Genomic DNA, 18,187 nt, shown 5'->3' with positions numbered 1-18,187 from the left:
GTGATTTCCATGAGATGACTTGAAAAGAAACTATGCAATAATAACTTTGAAACCCCATGGCTTTGTTTTCTCAGTAACACAATCAAAGACAAGAGAAATATGCTTAAAGTGTATAAGTGTATAATATGCAAAAATGAAAATTAACTTGTGTTTTACTCTCTTTCGAGGCATCATATGTGTATATGATATACAGGATTCTTCGAGGGTAAGTAAAACACAGTCTAATTAAAATTTCTGGGTGAACTAAAACTTTAATCAAAGTTGTCTTCAGTTGCTTGATGTGCAGCTTCTGAAGGATTCTCTCCACTCTTCTCTGTGTTCTGAGACCATAAAGCATCCATGACTCCTAACATACGGCCGCGGCCTGCCCTGCTGTTTAATGTGACACTGGTAAACATTTCAATGTCTGATACTTTTATCATGAGAACCTGTCAGGGTTTGCCACAATGGTTCTCTTTCATTTCAGCTTGACAGAGGATAAACCGAGCTATGGCATAAACTACAACAGAAAAATAAATGAATACATAATCTATAATAATAATAATAATAATAAAAATAATGTTATTTACATGTATGTTATTCAGTATTATTAATTTGTTGCTTTCTCTCCATTCATCCCCCCCCCCCCCGCTCTCTCTCTCAGGTACTCTTAAAATACAAAATGAAGCAGCTACTTGAATACAATAATCTTTGAGTGTTATCATCAGTATTATCTTTGCATTGATTGCCCATAAAAGTAATTTACATTTAGTTGCCTAGCAGGCATCTTAATTCAGGCTGACTATGCAGAGAGCAGCTCAAACCTCTTCACAGCCATATCACATACACTTATATCTCTGTGTGCATTCATCATATTAGCTTTGGCTAAGGAAATGCTGCATAGGATGCAAAATGAATGTGCATATCGGAGGAATATTTTACATAAACAAATAAAGATAGAAAGAGAATCACTCATTCATTTTTAATTAGTTTGCTGTACTTTATTACAAAACTCCAAAAGACTAAAGAGTCTTAGTCATACAATATATTTCTCTACTTTTATGGAGTTTTATGGTAGTGCATTATGATAGTTTAGTGCTTTATAAGATATCTAGGTCTTAATTCTAGGTCTTGCATAGAGTTTATAATATGGAATGAACATTGTAGTAGGCCTCTAATTAATCAACAACTTTTTTTCGGTTACATTTTCACTAAAGGATAGTTTCGTTCATATTTATAATCTGATCAGTATTTGAGCTCATATAACTATTTTGCCCAAAGAACATGCTTTTTTTTTTTTTTTTTAAACCACAGCATGATTTTGTATACATATGCTGATCTATTTATGGAGATGCTGAGCATAAGTTGGACTGTGACTACAAAAAGTACTTTTCCTTTACTTTTTTCTTTCAAATGTACTTTTAACACAGCACAACATTTACATTGCAAACAAAAAGAAAAGAAAACGATCAAATCTTCACTAAACATCACTGAAGTGTTCCTTTCTCATTCTAAGCTAAAGACTGACATCTTCTGGCTCTCACATGCAATTGCAGTTACTTTTCCATACAACCAAACCACAAATACAGGATTAGACTATAAACCTTATTGTACTGATAATTAAACATTATTATTTGTCTTTCAGTTAAAACATTAATTATGAAACATATAATTTTATCAACTAAAATAGTTCTATTTTCTTTTCCACTGGAAAACATTCATATGTGCAGAACTGGATCGAACATATACTGACCAGCTGCAGGTGCCAGATTTTATTATGAGAATCGTTTGATTATAGTGTAAACGAGCACACAATAATGTGAACATATGTCTCAGTGCTTGTGTGCTGTGAACCTGTTGCATTATGTTGGCAATAACAGGAGCTCGCACTGAATTATTGATTCACTGCTGCTTTCCTCTGAAACCATTACTTCCTCATTCTCTCTCTACATTAGCCTTCAGGTTTCTTTTTTTTATGAGCACATGACAAGCTGGACTCATCGTATTCACAGACAAGTCTTTTTAAGTTCAAACGAAGGACACTGGGGTTGTGGTCAAGCTTTCTTATTTTAGACTCATTGGATATAGCTGTACCCTGTTAGACTACAGTACACTTCTGTCTTCCTGGATGTGAGGATGTGCAAAATCTTTAAAAAATAAAAGTCTAGGTGTTTTGCGCTTACTGCCTGTTCTAAAAGGCACTTTCTAAGAAAAGTGTGAATGATGCATGAAATTAATGAAATGAGCTCCTTTAGAAAATGTTGAATGACCACATCAGGAGGTCAAATTAAATAAACTAAATTCATTTTCTATGAGGTTTGCAATATCTAAAACCCTGTTTCCATGACTTGGGATATGTATAAATAAAACTAAAAAACTGAAAAAAACTGAAACTGAAACTGAAAAACCAATAGTTGTGTGATTGCATTGCATTGCATTGCATAAAATAAAATACATTTTAAGTTTTATTAAAATGGATTTTCTACAAAAGTTTGATACAGCTTCTACAAAAGTTAAATTCAGATTAATATAGACCTTAATTTATATACCTTTGAGGTGGGACAGACCAAAATCGCTATTTTAATCAAAATGTTTTACATTTTTAGGTGTCAGACATTTGATATTTGAAACAACCTACTTTTCTAGAGATATACATTTTACATCTAATAATAGTTTTTATTTTAAAACAGTTTAAACAGTGTTTGAGAACTAAATTTGTTTTCAGACACTTAATTGCATGTCATTTAAAATTAAATGTATGTGTAGTTAAATGCAGTTGGTTAAATTTAAGATCACCATTTGACCATGTTCAACAGGACTTACGTCTTTATATATAATCTCATAATTAGATTGACTTAGAAATATAATAATTGAACTGATAAGCATTCATGGTAAACTAAAATATAATTTCTTTTGATTATTTTTATATGTATTTGTACACATTTATAATGAATATGTTGCAGTTAAATATTACATATAATTATATAATATATTATTATCAAAGGACACCACAGTTACACAACTTAAAATTAACATTAGAATAAGTAATAATGTGTTGTTTCAACTTAAAAGTAAGTGTCCATGCTTGACTTAAAATTATATGTTTAGTTTACTTTCTTTTAGTTAAATTGGTTAAATTAAGTTATAACTAATTGCTGCAATATTTTTACAGGGTATAATCAAGCATCTTAGATGTGCTTTAGTACGTTATTCAACACATCAAAATGGGTGTACTTTTTAAAAACTTGACAAAACATTATTAAACCATAATGATTAAAAAGTGTACAAGTGTGTTAGTCATGAAGTGTACCTCTTTTTATTACATTATCTACAAATGCAGTTTTTTTTAAATATACTCTTCGAAGACTACAATTACATATTCAATATCACTCAAAAAATACTGCATTCACCAGTCAGCCTTCAACAAACAGTTGAAGTCTACACTCAATGTGCTTTAAACTTTAAGAAAGCAAAGCAGTGTGATTGACTGCTTGGTCTTGAAACAATAAAGATATCTCAGGAAGCATGTAACATACATTTCATCTTAGAGGCTTGAGTTTCACCTTTAAGCAAATGACTTAATGAGATACACAAGTCCTGGCTCCCAATAAATAAGAACAAATGTGAGCAGAGTCCATATCCACAGCATAATGCAGGTATGATTCTTTAGTCATCGGCGAGTCACTTGTTACTAGTTCTCATGTGCCTTGTGACCCATTTGAATTCAGTATTTGTGCGAATGCCCCCAGTGCATGTTGTTATCGCACACATTCACATCTGTTATTTCACAATCATGTCATGCATTGCACTAACCTGGATACAGCGGAGCTCTGCTTCAATATTGTTTTGATGCACTGCCATCAATTCTTTGGGAATATTACACGGCCAGTGAAGATGAAGCATCTTCAGTGGAAAGGTTATATAACACAGACCCACAGACACACATCCATCACTGATAATGAGGACAGATTACTCCACAATGCAGCTCCGTTATGTTCTTCATCTTCTCTGGGCTACACCACCACAGCTGAGGATGCTTATATTAGATAAACTGCATTTCTGTTTACTAGTTTTGTATCGGTTTTGCTCATTGATTTTATATAGAACATATAGCATAAAACAACAGTGTTGTTCATAAGGGCTGCAAATGTTGAAAGTTTTGTAATTCATCATTTTATATAGTTAACATGCTCATCTATTTGGGTGAATTAAGGAAAGAATCCTGTCAAGAACATATTTTGTTTATATATACTTACTCTGTTTAAACTTGTTTTTAGGGGTTTTAAGTTCTATTTTTAAATCATTTAAATGTTTTTTTAATTCCTTGTTTTATTGTTGTGATTATTTTCTAAATGATTATTTTACTTTCTTTTATGTAAGGCACTTTGAATTACCATTGTGTATGAAATGTGCTATATAAATAATCTTGCCTTGCCTATATGAAAAACGAAGACTATTTTAGAACCATAAAGATTTTTGTTTTACATTATGACAGTACATTACATTATGACACTTCAGTAGCATATTCTTCCCTCATATCTGTAACTGTGAGTCAGAGGCTTTCGATCCATGTGTAGAAACTTTATTAAGAGAATGGTCATACAGGCAGAAATCAGGAACGGCGTCAGGTATGTTAGGGATATCCAGAATCTTAAACGGTAACGAGCAGAGATCAGGGCAGGCAGCAGAGAATCAGAGTCAGTTTAAACAATCCAAGATCATACACAGGAAGAACAAACACTAGGAAAACCACTCGGAAATGGCAGACAGACTAAACAAGACTTCGCCGTGAGTGAGAGTGATTGTGGTGCTTATATGTTTGTGTAAATGAGGTGCAAGTGTGGCAAGGAAATTGGCTGCTGAATGAGGTGCAGGTTGTGCAAGGTGATTGTGAGGCAGAGACTCATGGGAGATGTAGTTCGGGTGTGGTGCAACAGTATGAGAGGTGCTAGTGTCCAAGTGATGATATGGTGACATCGGGTGGTTGATGGGTGGAATGGTACTGAGTGGAGTGCCCTCTACTGAAGTTTGTGGGCACTGCAGCTAATGATCATGACAATATTCATCTACCCCCAATTTTTATTATTGCACTACAGTGATAAATAAATGATTGCAATGCAATGCAATGAAATATACATATATATATATATATATATATATATATATATATATATATATATATATATATATATATATATATATATATATATATATATATATATAAACTTTTAAATATATATGACTATATTATGTATTTATTTATTTATGTGCTGTTAATTTATCATAACCATAGTACAAAAAAAGTGAAACAATATTTTTTATTTATTTATTTGAAATATTTAACATAATGGTATTATTGTACTGTTAATTTAAGGAGGTTTAAATAATAATAATACTAATAATAATAAATTGTATTTTATATCAATAACAAGAATCACCATTGATAATAATAGGAATTGCAAACACATTTTTGTTTTGAGATTGTATTTAATTGTCATGAAAATAATGTCAAAGCAAAAATAAAAAATGTATTGTAAATAAATATTTTGTCTTCATTTTTGAACATTATCCATTGGATATTTTACTTGATGTCGGCCTGCATTTGGGTCATGAAATGCTCTGATTGATTCATCTGTTTAAAAAATATATATAATTTGAAAGTTTTTAAAATGGACCAACAATACAAAAGGCACAACAGCAGCAAAAAGCATTGATGGGTTTTGTGCAGGCCACGGCCCATCAGCGGGAGGGTTTGTTTATGATGCTAGTAGAGTGTCTGGTCATTAAAGGTGCCACTAATGTACTGTGCATCATCCCTGAGCCAAAGCAATCACTGACCTCATTGATTATTCTTCCCATCTGCTTCTTATGGAAGTGGGAAGCCAGAGCAATCTGATGAAGTCATAATAGTACTGGAATTATATGGAACCCTTTTATGATTGAGACCTAGAGATTAAGAGATTCTCTTCAAAAACATGTAAAGATGAACATTTCATTCCGGGTATCTTTGCAAAATAGATTCAGTCATGGAATATCAAACTCGTCGCAATAAAGATTCTCAGTGCAAATGACGCTGGAATTGATTGAACAAAGTGTATTAGGAATAATAAGTGATCAAAGTTCTGTGCAATCTGGGGTTCATTAACAAATGTGTTTTCAATTAATCAATCCCATCATATTTGATTCAAGTTTAAGCCACACACTTGATGTCATTGCATTACACACAACATACCACATGAAGTGGCAACTTTAAACAAATCAGGCTAGATTTTTCACATAACCACTTCTGAATAATTTCTGAAATGACCCCCACCCCTCCATTTTTCCTTCAATGTGATTTTATGAATGAACATGTTCTCAATGATCATTTTCTCTCAGGTTGTTATATTTTTAAACCACACTTAAAATGCCTTTAAATGACTGCATTATATGCAGATTATCAAAGCAGTGACATCTGCAAATAAATGATTATAGACGATAATTATTTCAACCATTTTTTTATTTATTATTTGTACCTCTAATATAAAATCTGTAAAAATTAAATATAGGCTATATTTAATATGAGTCATTCCTGTTATTCAGTATTCTTTTGTCTTTTACTCTTTAAAAATTAATATGATTTAGATTTATTGTGGAATTATTGAATAAAATAATAAAAATAATTTTCTATTTGTTTGTCCTACTTATAATAATAATACAAGTATCATTACTATTATTATTTTGAGTACGATAAACCAAATCATACATTTAAGATAACACATTTAAGTTAAATAAATATGTACAGTATGTAAATACTAATTATTTGTTATTACTATTATTCAGTAGTCTTTTGTCTTTAAAAATAATAATATGCATCTGCTTCTGAAATCATTTAATAATAATAATAATAATAATAATAATAATAATAATAATAATAATAATAATAATATAAACATACATAAAAGTATTATTATTATTATTATTTAGATAAACCAAATCGTAAAATAAATATAAATAGAAGTTTATATATATATATATATAAACATTTATCATTTCAAATATTAAATATCAAAATTAATAAGTCTTATTCATTATGAAATAGTATTTAAGTTAATTAAGTAAATTAAGATTTTTAATTAATATGTGTATGGTTTCCACTGGATATATTTTGTTTGATGTTTTGTAATGCAATGGCACTGACGTTCATTGATCACGCACAGCGAGTCATCAGCCTGCAGGGGGCGCCATCTGACCACAGCGCGGCGCGCGCGGAGCGCTCCCATGGGTTCCGAGCGGATGCTGAAGAGCTGAACACTTGAGAGGCGAGTCGAGCTCCTCACCATCCCTCTCCACACAACACAGAGAGCAGAGCAGCCATCCCGAACACAGGACTGCAGCAGCCAAAACCCCTTACCCCAGAAGCGCATGCAAGCCTATAATGGATAAAGGGATTTTGCAGGTGTGAACCCTTCGTTATAATAATTGCAACAAAAGATCTCGTCACACACGCTCATTCAGATCCGTTCTAGCGCGCAAAGTTCAGACGCATTTGAAGGAACTTTGGAGAGAGTGGGAGTTTGGAAGACTCATTTGAGACTTTCTGAACTGGTGCAGGAATCGGTTTCATTTCATTTGCGTTCTTGTTTGAATCTGTAGGTGATGCTTTTCCTGGGATCGTTTTTGTGCAAAGGGAAATTATCAGTCTTTGGCTCTGCCGGGGTTTTACTTCTGACAATGAAAAGCAAATGAGAGCGTTACCCCTTCACTTTCATTGACAGCTCAACGACAGGTAAGTCCTGGATTATTTCATATAATAAATTAGCCTGTAAAATAAGAAAAAGGCTTTGTACATCTTGCTACTGTCGAAGCATAAAACGTACGTGTTAGTGTTCGAGATCATATTCATTTTCTAATACATATTTTAAACAGATTGAATTTTTTACAAATTTAGTTCTAAATTTAAAAGACACAAAATACATCAATGAAAATGTATTTATAAATAGAATATATACAATATAGAATTACTAATAATATAACACTAAACCAGTAACACTTATAAATAACACTGTTCCAGTCATAATCATAGGTCATATCTTGAACATAATTGACTGTTGTTCTACCTTTGCTTGATTTAAAGTGTATCAGTACTAGATATACATTTATGTCTTTTTTATGAATTGTGGTAAACATCGGTTACAAAAAGATGATATAGAGCTGGTATTATGAAGATGAAGATGAAGATGGTAGTGATCCTACCGGATCTGATGGTGATGTTGATGGATTGGGTGGTTAATAGAAAGATGATGGTGCCCACTAAAGTTGGCCATTGCCTAATATGGTGGAACATCCAGCAGACTGATGCCAAATCTTCAGTGTAGGTGGGCGTTTTAAAGGAAAATCCTCTTGTTTGGACCGAATCATTGCTGATTGCTGTTGGGGTTGCAGATCAATCTGTTGCAGGCCACAGCACAAGTGAATGAATTCAACGTCTCTGTTCGAAATCTTCAAAAATAATGCCTTATCCATATAGTGATGTATGTTGGCATCCAATGTTTGTGTAAAGTGTCGACTGACATTCCTTAACTCCTTCCTCTAAAAACCAAACAGACATAGCTTTTCACAATCCCAACAATTCCCAATTCCCCAAATTAAGTCCCTCCCCCTTTTGTCTGTGAATATCCTGTTTCACCCGGAAGTACGTCACATTACAGAAGTAAAATGCATGTGCATTTTGAACATTATTTTGTGTTGATTTCAAAATTATATCTTCAGATATTGCACCATCTAGTGGTTATTAAAGCCATTATCTATTTATCCTTCGCTGACGATGAATCCCACAATTCTGTGTGTGTAGTTAAGCACTTGGTTCAAAGTATAAAAGTGGCATCTGACGGAACAGTTGAAAGCAAAACATTTAATAAATTCATTTTTTCCCCTTTAATCTCGAATTGTATTTCTTCTAAGCATTGCAGTGATTAAATATTCACTTGGTTGTCTAAAGCTCATGCACATTTGTTCTAGTTCATCAGAATTCAAAGACATCCAAGAACTGTTGAGTTTTGAAGTCGGAATTATGATATGATGATTCACAAGTGATTCTGATGTTTGTGATGATTCACGAGAGATTTTTATGCGTGTGATGATGATTCACAAGTGATTTGATTCATTGTTTGGGAGTAAATGGACATGGTTAGGCACTTTCATATAACTTGAGCTCTTTTCATATCCTGATTCTAGGAATTTTTCTTAGCGATATTGCAAAGTGGAAAGCAAAGAAGCATAACTGATGTTTTCCATGAGGATTTTATCATTCACATGCTGCCGACAGAGAATGATGGGAAATTAAGTTCCGTCACAAACACCTGTAGCCTCATAAACCATTATAAACAAGTAATATTTTCTGGCATGGTTTTAGCTATTTTTCATCAAAATTACCCCATATTCCTACAAATTTAAACTGGCTAGAACATTTCCAGATCAATGCGATCAAAACTTGGCATCTTTTACATGCCCTCTGCCTTCTGATTTATAATACATTTATACTTTAGTAAAAGACCTTTCATGTTTTTTTAATGGCATAATTGCAAGAAAAACAATTGTGCATTAATATTTCAAGATGAGAATATACTAAAGTGATGAACATTTACCGAAGATTTTTTGATTATCTATATACATCCATACATCATTATTTTATTGCAATGCATTGTATGTTTTACACAGAGATTTGATAAAAAAACTAAGACATAGAGTGATAACATCTTATGTATGTATTAGTAGTCTGCTATACTGTTATAAAAATATTGATTTACATTACAAGCTATCAAAGTGTCTTCAGTTTGATAAAAAAAAAACATCTGCACCGCATATTTTCGCTCACTTTAGGCCTCTAAGTAAAACTGAAGTGTTTTCCAAACTCAAGTGTTAGCTCCATATATAATTTTCTGATTTTAGTTCACTCAAAAATGAATATTCTGTCATCATACCAAACCTGTATGTCTTTACTTCTTCAACAAATCACAGATATTTGGACTATTCAGTGAAAGTCAGTAGGGTCCAAAACAACCCTTTAAGAGGTCTCGTCAAATTAACAATCATATCTGTTCATTTAGGTGAGTAGGCTGCTTTTGTTTCGAGAACAACCTATATATTAGTAATCAAGATCGATAGCATATTCACTTATAGTCTGTAATGAATCCTAAGTGTAAAAATGAACAAGAAGTACAGCAGCTGAAATGAAAGCGAACACCCCGGCTTATCTTGTCAGCAGGGTAGACCCTAACTTCACCAACTCTCACACAACTTCTCCTCCTTTTACATCACCCTCTTTTGTCTCCATCCTTGTCATCTGCCCTTCATCTTGCTTTTGGCGTCTCATGTTCGGTCAGCTGTTTTTTGCAATTAGCGCTATCATCGCATTTCATCCAGCCGAACAGTGGCTGTAATAACCTTACGGCTTTTGTTGCATGCTGATACTATTCGTCCTTGATTAATTGCGCTCCCGGGAGAGCGACTGGAGAGCCGCCGTAGATCTTCCCTTTCACGCCCCATGACAAGTGACCCATTACTGTGCTTTATAGATTGCCGTCAGCAGCCTTTGAAAACGCCTGTGGGCCTGTTGGGCGATGATTTTATTGTGCTGTGTTATTTGTGGGAATTGCTGACAGACGGACCAAAGGGCAGCGGGGTTTTTTTTTTTTTTTTTGGTTTGTTTTACTGAAACCCGGCGCTGATCTGTTAGTTTAAGTCAACGTGTCTGCTGGCCAACTTAAATTGGTTATGCTCTCTGGGTCACGCAAACAAAGGTCACAGCATCACAATCTGTCTCACGTCTCAGAGCATCATTTGACAGTCTGATGACAGATCACATTGCATTACTGAAACAGACGCTCGGTTTCACCCACATATTGGCATTTCAGATCATTATCTGCAGCACCACGGAAAGATTTTGTTATTTTTCTTATTAAAGGATTAGTTCACCCATAAATTCTAATTCTGCAATTCATTATTAACTCACCATGCAAACCTGTATGAATTCATATGATGAGCTTGTGCAGAATGTCCCCATACGTAAATATATTATATCATGAAGAGTCATATGTTACCTATAAGGTGATATGTAATTTTCTTACTAGATTATAATTTTATAATTTATATATAATATATAAAATCCCCATAGTAAAATTTGGATTGTTTATAATAGCTATATGATGATTTGTATATAGTATTATATGTAGCAACCATGTGTCAACTATATATATATATATATATATATATATATATATATATATATATATATATATATATACAGAAATCTGTGTTTATGTTTTTGAAATAAAAACATATTTTATATGTCATATCAACTTGTATTGACAAATTGTAAGATGAATGACATATATAACAAAAAACGTAGCACATATACATATTTGTAGGGCTAGATATATAACTTAATATTAGTGCTGTCAAATGATTAATCTTGATTAATCGCATCCAAAATAAAAGGTTTTGTTTACATAATATATGTGTGTGTACTGATTTTGTTTGAGTGCAGCCTTCGACTCTATCGTCCATGACTCGACTCAAATGTGTAGTAGGGGTTCAAGGCACGGCATTACAGTGGTTCACCTCTTATTTAAATGGTAGGACTTTTTCAGTGAATATCGGGTCATTCACCTCACCTTCTGCACCCATCCCTCATGGTGTTCCACAGGGCTCTATTCTTGGCTCTTTATTGTTCTTGCTGTACATGTTTCCCCTAGGCTCCATTCTACAGAAATATAATATTTACAATAATTGCTACACTGATGTCCTCCATCTTTACCTTCCAATCAAACTTGAAAATGATAGTTATTTACAGCATCTTTTCTCATGTTTTGACGAAGTGAAACAACATCTAGGTCGTTAAGATCTTGTAACCAGCTTATTTTATCTGTCCCTCGTTCTCTCTGTAAATCCTCTGGAGCAGTTTACCCCTCATTACCAGGGCCTCTCCATCACTCTGTGTTTTTAAATCAAATTTAAAGACTATTTTTTTTTCACCCATGCATTTGAGTGTTGCTTTATACGGTACTTTTGATGTTTGTTTTTGTGTATATATACATATTTAGATTTTATTTATTTTTATTTTTAATTTTGATCAAAATGTAATTTTGTTCTCTGCTGCTTCTTATCTAACCTTTTATTGTAAAGCACTTTGGATCACGATGGTTGTGTTAAAGTTGTGCTCTATAAATAAAATGTAACTTGTATTGATATATAAATACAAACACATGCATTTATATATAAATATGTTATGTTAATATATTACATACTGTATTTATATATAATATCAAATATAAGAATATGAATATATAAATGTATAAATGTCAATATTTTCTAAATATGTACTGTGATTATTTATATATAAATAATAAATATACACAGTACACATACATATATTATGTAAAGAAAAACTTTTATTTTGGATGCGATTAATTGTTTGACACCACATTAATATATTAAATTGTTCGTTTCTAATTGGTTTCATATACTGTATGTTCATATGACTATGTCATATGTGGAAATTTAATTGTTTTTAATATGTACATATATTACATTTGCATATAAAAATGATTGCAGCATTACAATAATACGGAATAATTTTTCAGCCATTCATGCTTGACTTAAAAATGTAACTTTAGTTAAGTTAAGTTGGATACTTAAGTTATCTCAACAAAGTTTAATCTGCTATAATTAATTACAGTATATTTTCACTCAAATAGTTACAAATAACTACATAGAAACTAAATTAAATGTAAAAGTTTTGCATAGAAAGACTGAAGTAGTGTTTTCTTGTAAAACATACTCCTATAATCATTGATTCTTATAATCGCCATATGTTGACGCAAATACCAACATTTAAATTATCATTCACTGAAATCTTTTTCAGATTTCTAGAACATCAAGACATGTCACTCTAGGTTTGAGGTTTTTAGGTGAACTATTCCTTTAAATAGAGGTTGCGGCAAAACACTGCTTTCATATATTTCAGAAGATTGCTCTTGACAAGATCCTTCCTCTTGCACAGAGCAATGTTTTTTCCTCTAATCTTACACTGAAAATGACACCATTTTAATGAAGAGTGCTTTTGCAAGCGGTTCACCTGACAAGATAGTGAAAGCCAGTTAGATATGAACAGATGTTCCTCATTTGTAGCCGTGGTCAAGCTCAGGTACTATCCGTTTGAGAGTGTGACCTTCTGATCTGTGAGATATAGATAGATGGCGTTCTGGCACGTAGGAGGAGCTCTCAGACTTTCTCTGGAAGGCAGGTCAATGCAGCAATCGTTAAAGGTAATAGGATGACAAGATACTTTTTTACAGACGTTTGCAGTAGCAATTATACAGGACTTAACATTTGCTTTTAAGGTCAGGAACGTTAGAACAAGACTAATGGATCGGTGAACTACACATGAAGCATATCTTTATCACATTTAGCTTTTGTGTGCAAGTATAGGCCCTAAGTATGTGTAAGAAGCAGGTGCATGAATCACTTCTGCTATTGCACTATGATTTCAGGAAAAGAAGTTTCCGGTAAGCAGGTGGTGTCTAGCAGCCTCTTTGTTTATTCTTACGTCAGTGGTTCTCAACTGGCGTAGAAATGAAGAAGAAGAAGAATTCTAAATGCAAATTTCAACAAGTTAAAGTTAAAACTGTTATATTACACAGTTATGAACAGCTATATAGAATATCACAAAATATACTGTATATAAAATATAAACAACTTAATATTAAATTATATTAAAAAAATTATATAAAAAAAAAAAATGAATTAATACATTAATTTACATACAGTATATACATTTTTATATAATGCATATATAACATTTTGTGTGCATTTTTCATTTGGAACAACAATTATAATCAATATATAATATATAGTGTTCACTATATAATAAATACAATAAGTAGTATGTATAAATACATACATTCTGTATACACACACACACACACACACACACTATTATTATTTGAATAGATAAGCAATTGCCTCAAATTTCTATTCTATTCAAATCTATCTATCGTTGTTATATAAAACCAGTTGAGAGCCACTGCTCTGCATCTCTCATAACGTTACAACTTATACTTCAAGCCACGCCGACCAATCATAGATCATCACTTGGGCAGATTTGTTTTAGAGGGAGGGGTGTTTAAGATCACTATACATGCATGAGATGGCAGGTGATTTATTGCGGAGGCGAGGCAGAGGTGCGAGAGGCCCGTCCAGCCTGTTTTGTTTCCTGAGGAACAGAGTGCTCTAGTCGTGTCCTCTGGCTGTAGCCTGTCGAATTCCAGAGGCTGTAATTTGGAGATATTGCTTGTGCATGCTTGCGAGAGGGAACTGCAACCGATGCCAGATGGATTCGCCATTGTCTTCCTGTCTCAGAAATGAGGCTCTGCTCAGTGCAATCACACCGTTGTTGTGTCAGATTAAAATCATGCAGCCAGTCTGGCCTCGGTTAGCAAGAAACGAATGAAATGCAGGCAGACGCTCAGGAACTATGAGGTTTTCAGTCAAAAAACGAATGTTTTATACGTTACTGTTTACATTTCTTGAATTGTTTAGTGTCTCTTAAATGTTTCACTCTCTAAATTTAGCTGCAAAGCCTATAATAGTCTTTTAATAGCAGATTCCACTGTGACAGTTTACCTCATGTATTGTGACAACATGCCCAAAGCCTTTTTTTTTTAGCAACAACTAGCTCCAATCTTCCTATTTACTGTCTTCGCTTCATGTGTTTTCACTCATTTTAGCACATCCACCTGGTTTTTACATTCTTACAGAGCTAGCATGGATAATGAAGCAGCGTTGGGGATTTTTCTTCCTTCGAATCCTAATCTTTGGGTTTGTAATTAAAAGTACTAAAGCAGTCTCAAAACAGCATGCTTGAATTACCAATTCAGAGCCACTACTGAATCTGCAAATATAGCAGCTACAGCACACATTGAGATGGATGTCACTCTCTACGTAATGTGTCCAAAGCTCAGTTGCGTAGCCGATTGAGAAAGCTGTGATGGCTCATAGGAGCCGGGGCTTATCTCACTGTTTGTGTGTGTGTGTGTGTGCAAGAACAATGACAAAGCCTTAACAAAACAACAGCAACAACAACAGTCAAGTATCAGCACAGATAGTGAGGTACAGAAGAATATTACTAATATAGGGGGTCACAGAATTATTTACCGTATTTTTCAGACTATAAGTCGTACCCGACTATAAGTCGCATTTATTTAGAACCAAGAACCAAAATAAAACATTACCATCTACTGCCGCGAGAGGGTGCTCTATGTCTTCAGGAGAACTGAGCAGCATAGAGCGCCCTCTCGCGGCTGGAGACGGTAATGTTTTCTCTTGGTTCATTTCTCTTGGTTCATGTCAAATTAATTTTGATAAATAAGTCGCACCTGACTATAAGTCGCAGGACCAGCTAAACTATGAAAAAAAGTGCGACTTATAGTTCAGAAAATACGGTACATTAATATATTAAAGTGACAGTAAAGGCGTTTATCCAATTTCTAGTCATCAAATAATAAATAATAAATAAATGCATCACGGGTTTCACAATAATATTAAGCAGTGCAACTTTTTTCAACATTATAAGAAGAAATATTAGATAATATAATAATAATATATCGCTGTCACAGGAATACATCTTAGTATATTTTGTATATAAATAAATATATATATATTTTTAATATATTAACATAAAATAAAAAAAGTATTTTTAAATGTTATTAATATTTCAGCAAATAGTTTTTACTCTATTTCTAATTTTTGAAAAAGCAACCTTGGTGAGGATAAGAAACTAATTTTAATTATTTTTTATTTTAATTTTTTAAAATCTTACTGTCCCCAAACTTTTGAACAGTATGTAGTTTCATTTATTTTATCATATATATATGTTCAAGACAACAATTGCTATAGCTGGTAGCAGACTAACATGCATATTTCCAAAAAATAAATATGAATTATTATTTATTATATTTATTAAAGGGTTAATAATATTTGTATTTATATTAAGATTATATATTTTAAAGAATTCTAACGAATTGTAGTTAATCTCCTGATTTTGTACTTTGTACAGTATTTTGAAAATAAATTAAAAAAGCAATAGTTTAAAATTAAAAAACAAACAAGCAAACACAATCATTGTGTTAAACTTAAATTTCTTATTATATTTTTTTGGAAGCACACCCTTGTGTTGAAACACTAATTCAAATGTTACTGAAAATGCTATTAAAATCCCAGTGTTATTAAACTTTCACTTTAAAAATTATAAATTAATGTTAACTCTTGGGGGGGGGGGGCTGATTGTAATAGTACTTATTTTGCTTTGTTTCATTTCTATACCTATATTGTGAAATTAAAGGTGGTTTGATACTTCTTTCTCCGTTAAAATATGTTCTCCTATTCCAGTTTAAAATGCAGAGATTATAAGTAAACTATCCATAGGTTGATTCTCATAAAAGTATGATGCTTTCACAACATTATACCATTTGCAGCCAGACATCCGCGGATCCAATAATGTAACCAACCAATTTCAAACCAATTACACGAATTTAGAATGATCTAGAGAACCTGTTTGAAAACAGTCATTATTTTGACTCCAGTGGTGCAGAAGTCACTTCACCTTTAAAATGTTTTAAGCAGAAACATCCGCAAAACTGAGTTTTATCGTTCATACATAAAGTGCAAGTTGGATATCATTACGCTAAACTTTTTTCACCTTGATTATGCAACAGCGTAACCTTGCGGATATTTTGCAAGCGATAATTCCCTGTGCCGATGTGCTCTTTGTCGAATGCAGCTCCGTGTGTGATTGGATTTAGCAGAGAGCAGGGCGGCTTTGTGAGCGCAGAGAATGTGAGTGGGCATCCTGGAAGCTTCTGTGCCGCCACATAATGCTTGACTGATGTGTGGAGTGAGAGACAAAGAGAGAGGAAGAAAACCAGTTACTGAAAGAAACAGAGGGAGGGAAGGAGAGGGAAGGGATAAAGAGATGGAGAAAGAAAAGGGGTTACAAAACGAGAGAGGGATGAGGAAGACAGGCGAAAGAGGCCGCATGTTTTATAGATGCCATTTAAAAGAGCGTGCTGGAGTGGAGGCAGACTGCAATGAACTGTAACCGCGACAATACACCAAGACAATAAACAAACAAATTGGTTGCCTAGAAGTCGTCAGTGTGCCATCGCCGCCTCCCACCAGAGCAAGAACATCCCCTCATCCTGCACGGTGTGTTCCTTTGAGATTAAAACAGGAAATACATCTCTCGCAGACTCATTCTTTCTCTCTTGGCCATCGCGTCTGGATTGGGCTCTTTTTTTTTTTGTCTCTTTACCAACTTATATCCCCAAAGGTAAAAAGTTATTGCTCAGCGGTTGCTTTTTCATGGCTCATGAGATCTCAGTTGTGTTTCATCAAAGTTCGGTCTCAAATTTTTCCTCTTAAATTACAGTTGTTGGTGAAAACCTATTCAGTATATACATTTATTCATTCGAAAATATTGTGAAATATTCTTACAATTTAAATTAACTGTTTATATATATATTTAAATGTAATTTATTCCTGTAATGCAAATGTAAATTTTGACCATAAGTTAAGTTTTCAGTGTCACATGATCCTTCTGAAATCATTCTAATACTAATAATACTATTTAATTCTAATAGTTTTCCTGTAGCTCAATTGGTAGAGCACTGCATTAACAAGCGCAAGGTTGGCGGTTCGATTCCCAGGGAACACATGATATGTAAAAATTTATACCCTGAAAGCACTGTAAGTCGCTTTGGATAAAAGCATCTGCTAAATGCATACATTTAATTTATTTTAATTTAATACACAGTGCTGATTTCTTCTTATTAAAAACTGTTTAAAACTTATTAAAAACAGTTGCTGTTTAATAATTTTTTGCAGAAATTGTTTTTTCAGGATTCTTTCATAAATACAGTTCAGAAGAACAGCATTTAGCATTAAAATACATTGCAAATGACATTTCATGACATTGCAAAGTAATTAAAAAAATGGCAAAATCAATTTAACGCATCGTTGCTGGGTAAAAGTTTTATTTCTTAAAAAAATTCTGACCTCACACTTTTTTACAGTAACTAAATGGACTTTTTCCTAAGTAAAGACCCCAGTAAACTCTTTTCAGTATGGTATATTACATTTAATAATTCTACAATGATCTCCATCTAACCTT

The 18,187-nt window shown here is 33.1% G+C and overlaps 1 protein-coding gene across 2 annotated transcripts in view; it reads left to right on the top strand.

Moving 5' to 3' along the window:
• Positions 1-7,276: 7,276 nt before the first annotated feature.
• Positions 7,277-18,187, top strand: part of LOC113105123 (protein FAM19A2-like) — a 75,070-nt gene continuing 64,159 nt past the window's right edge. The window contains exons 1-2 of one of the 2 annotated variants that reach the window (XM_026266253.1): positions 7,277-7,417; positions 7,615-7,747. The gene's annotated coding sequence lies outside the window, so the exon portion shown is untranslated. Of the gene's footprint in view, positions 7,748-18,187 lie in introns of both variants that reach the window. The other variant, XM_026266251.1, reaches the window with a different exon arrangement.

Source organism: Carassius auratus, chromosome 6 (assembly GCF_003368295.1).
Source record: "Carassius auratus strain Wakin chromosome 6, ASM336829v1, whole genome shotgun sequence".
Classification (NCBI taxonomy): Eukaryota; Metazoa; Chordata; class Actinopteri; order Cypriniformes; family Cyprinidae; genus Carassius; species Carassius auratus.
Note: the sequence above shows the minus strand (reverse complement) of the source record. Positions and strands in the feature narration are given on the sequence as shown.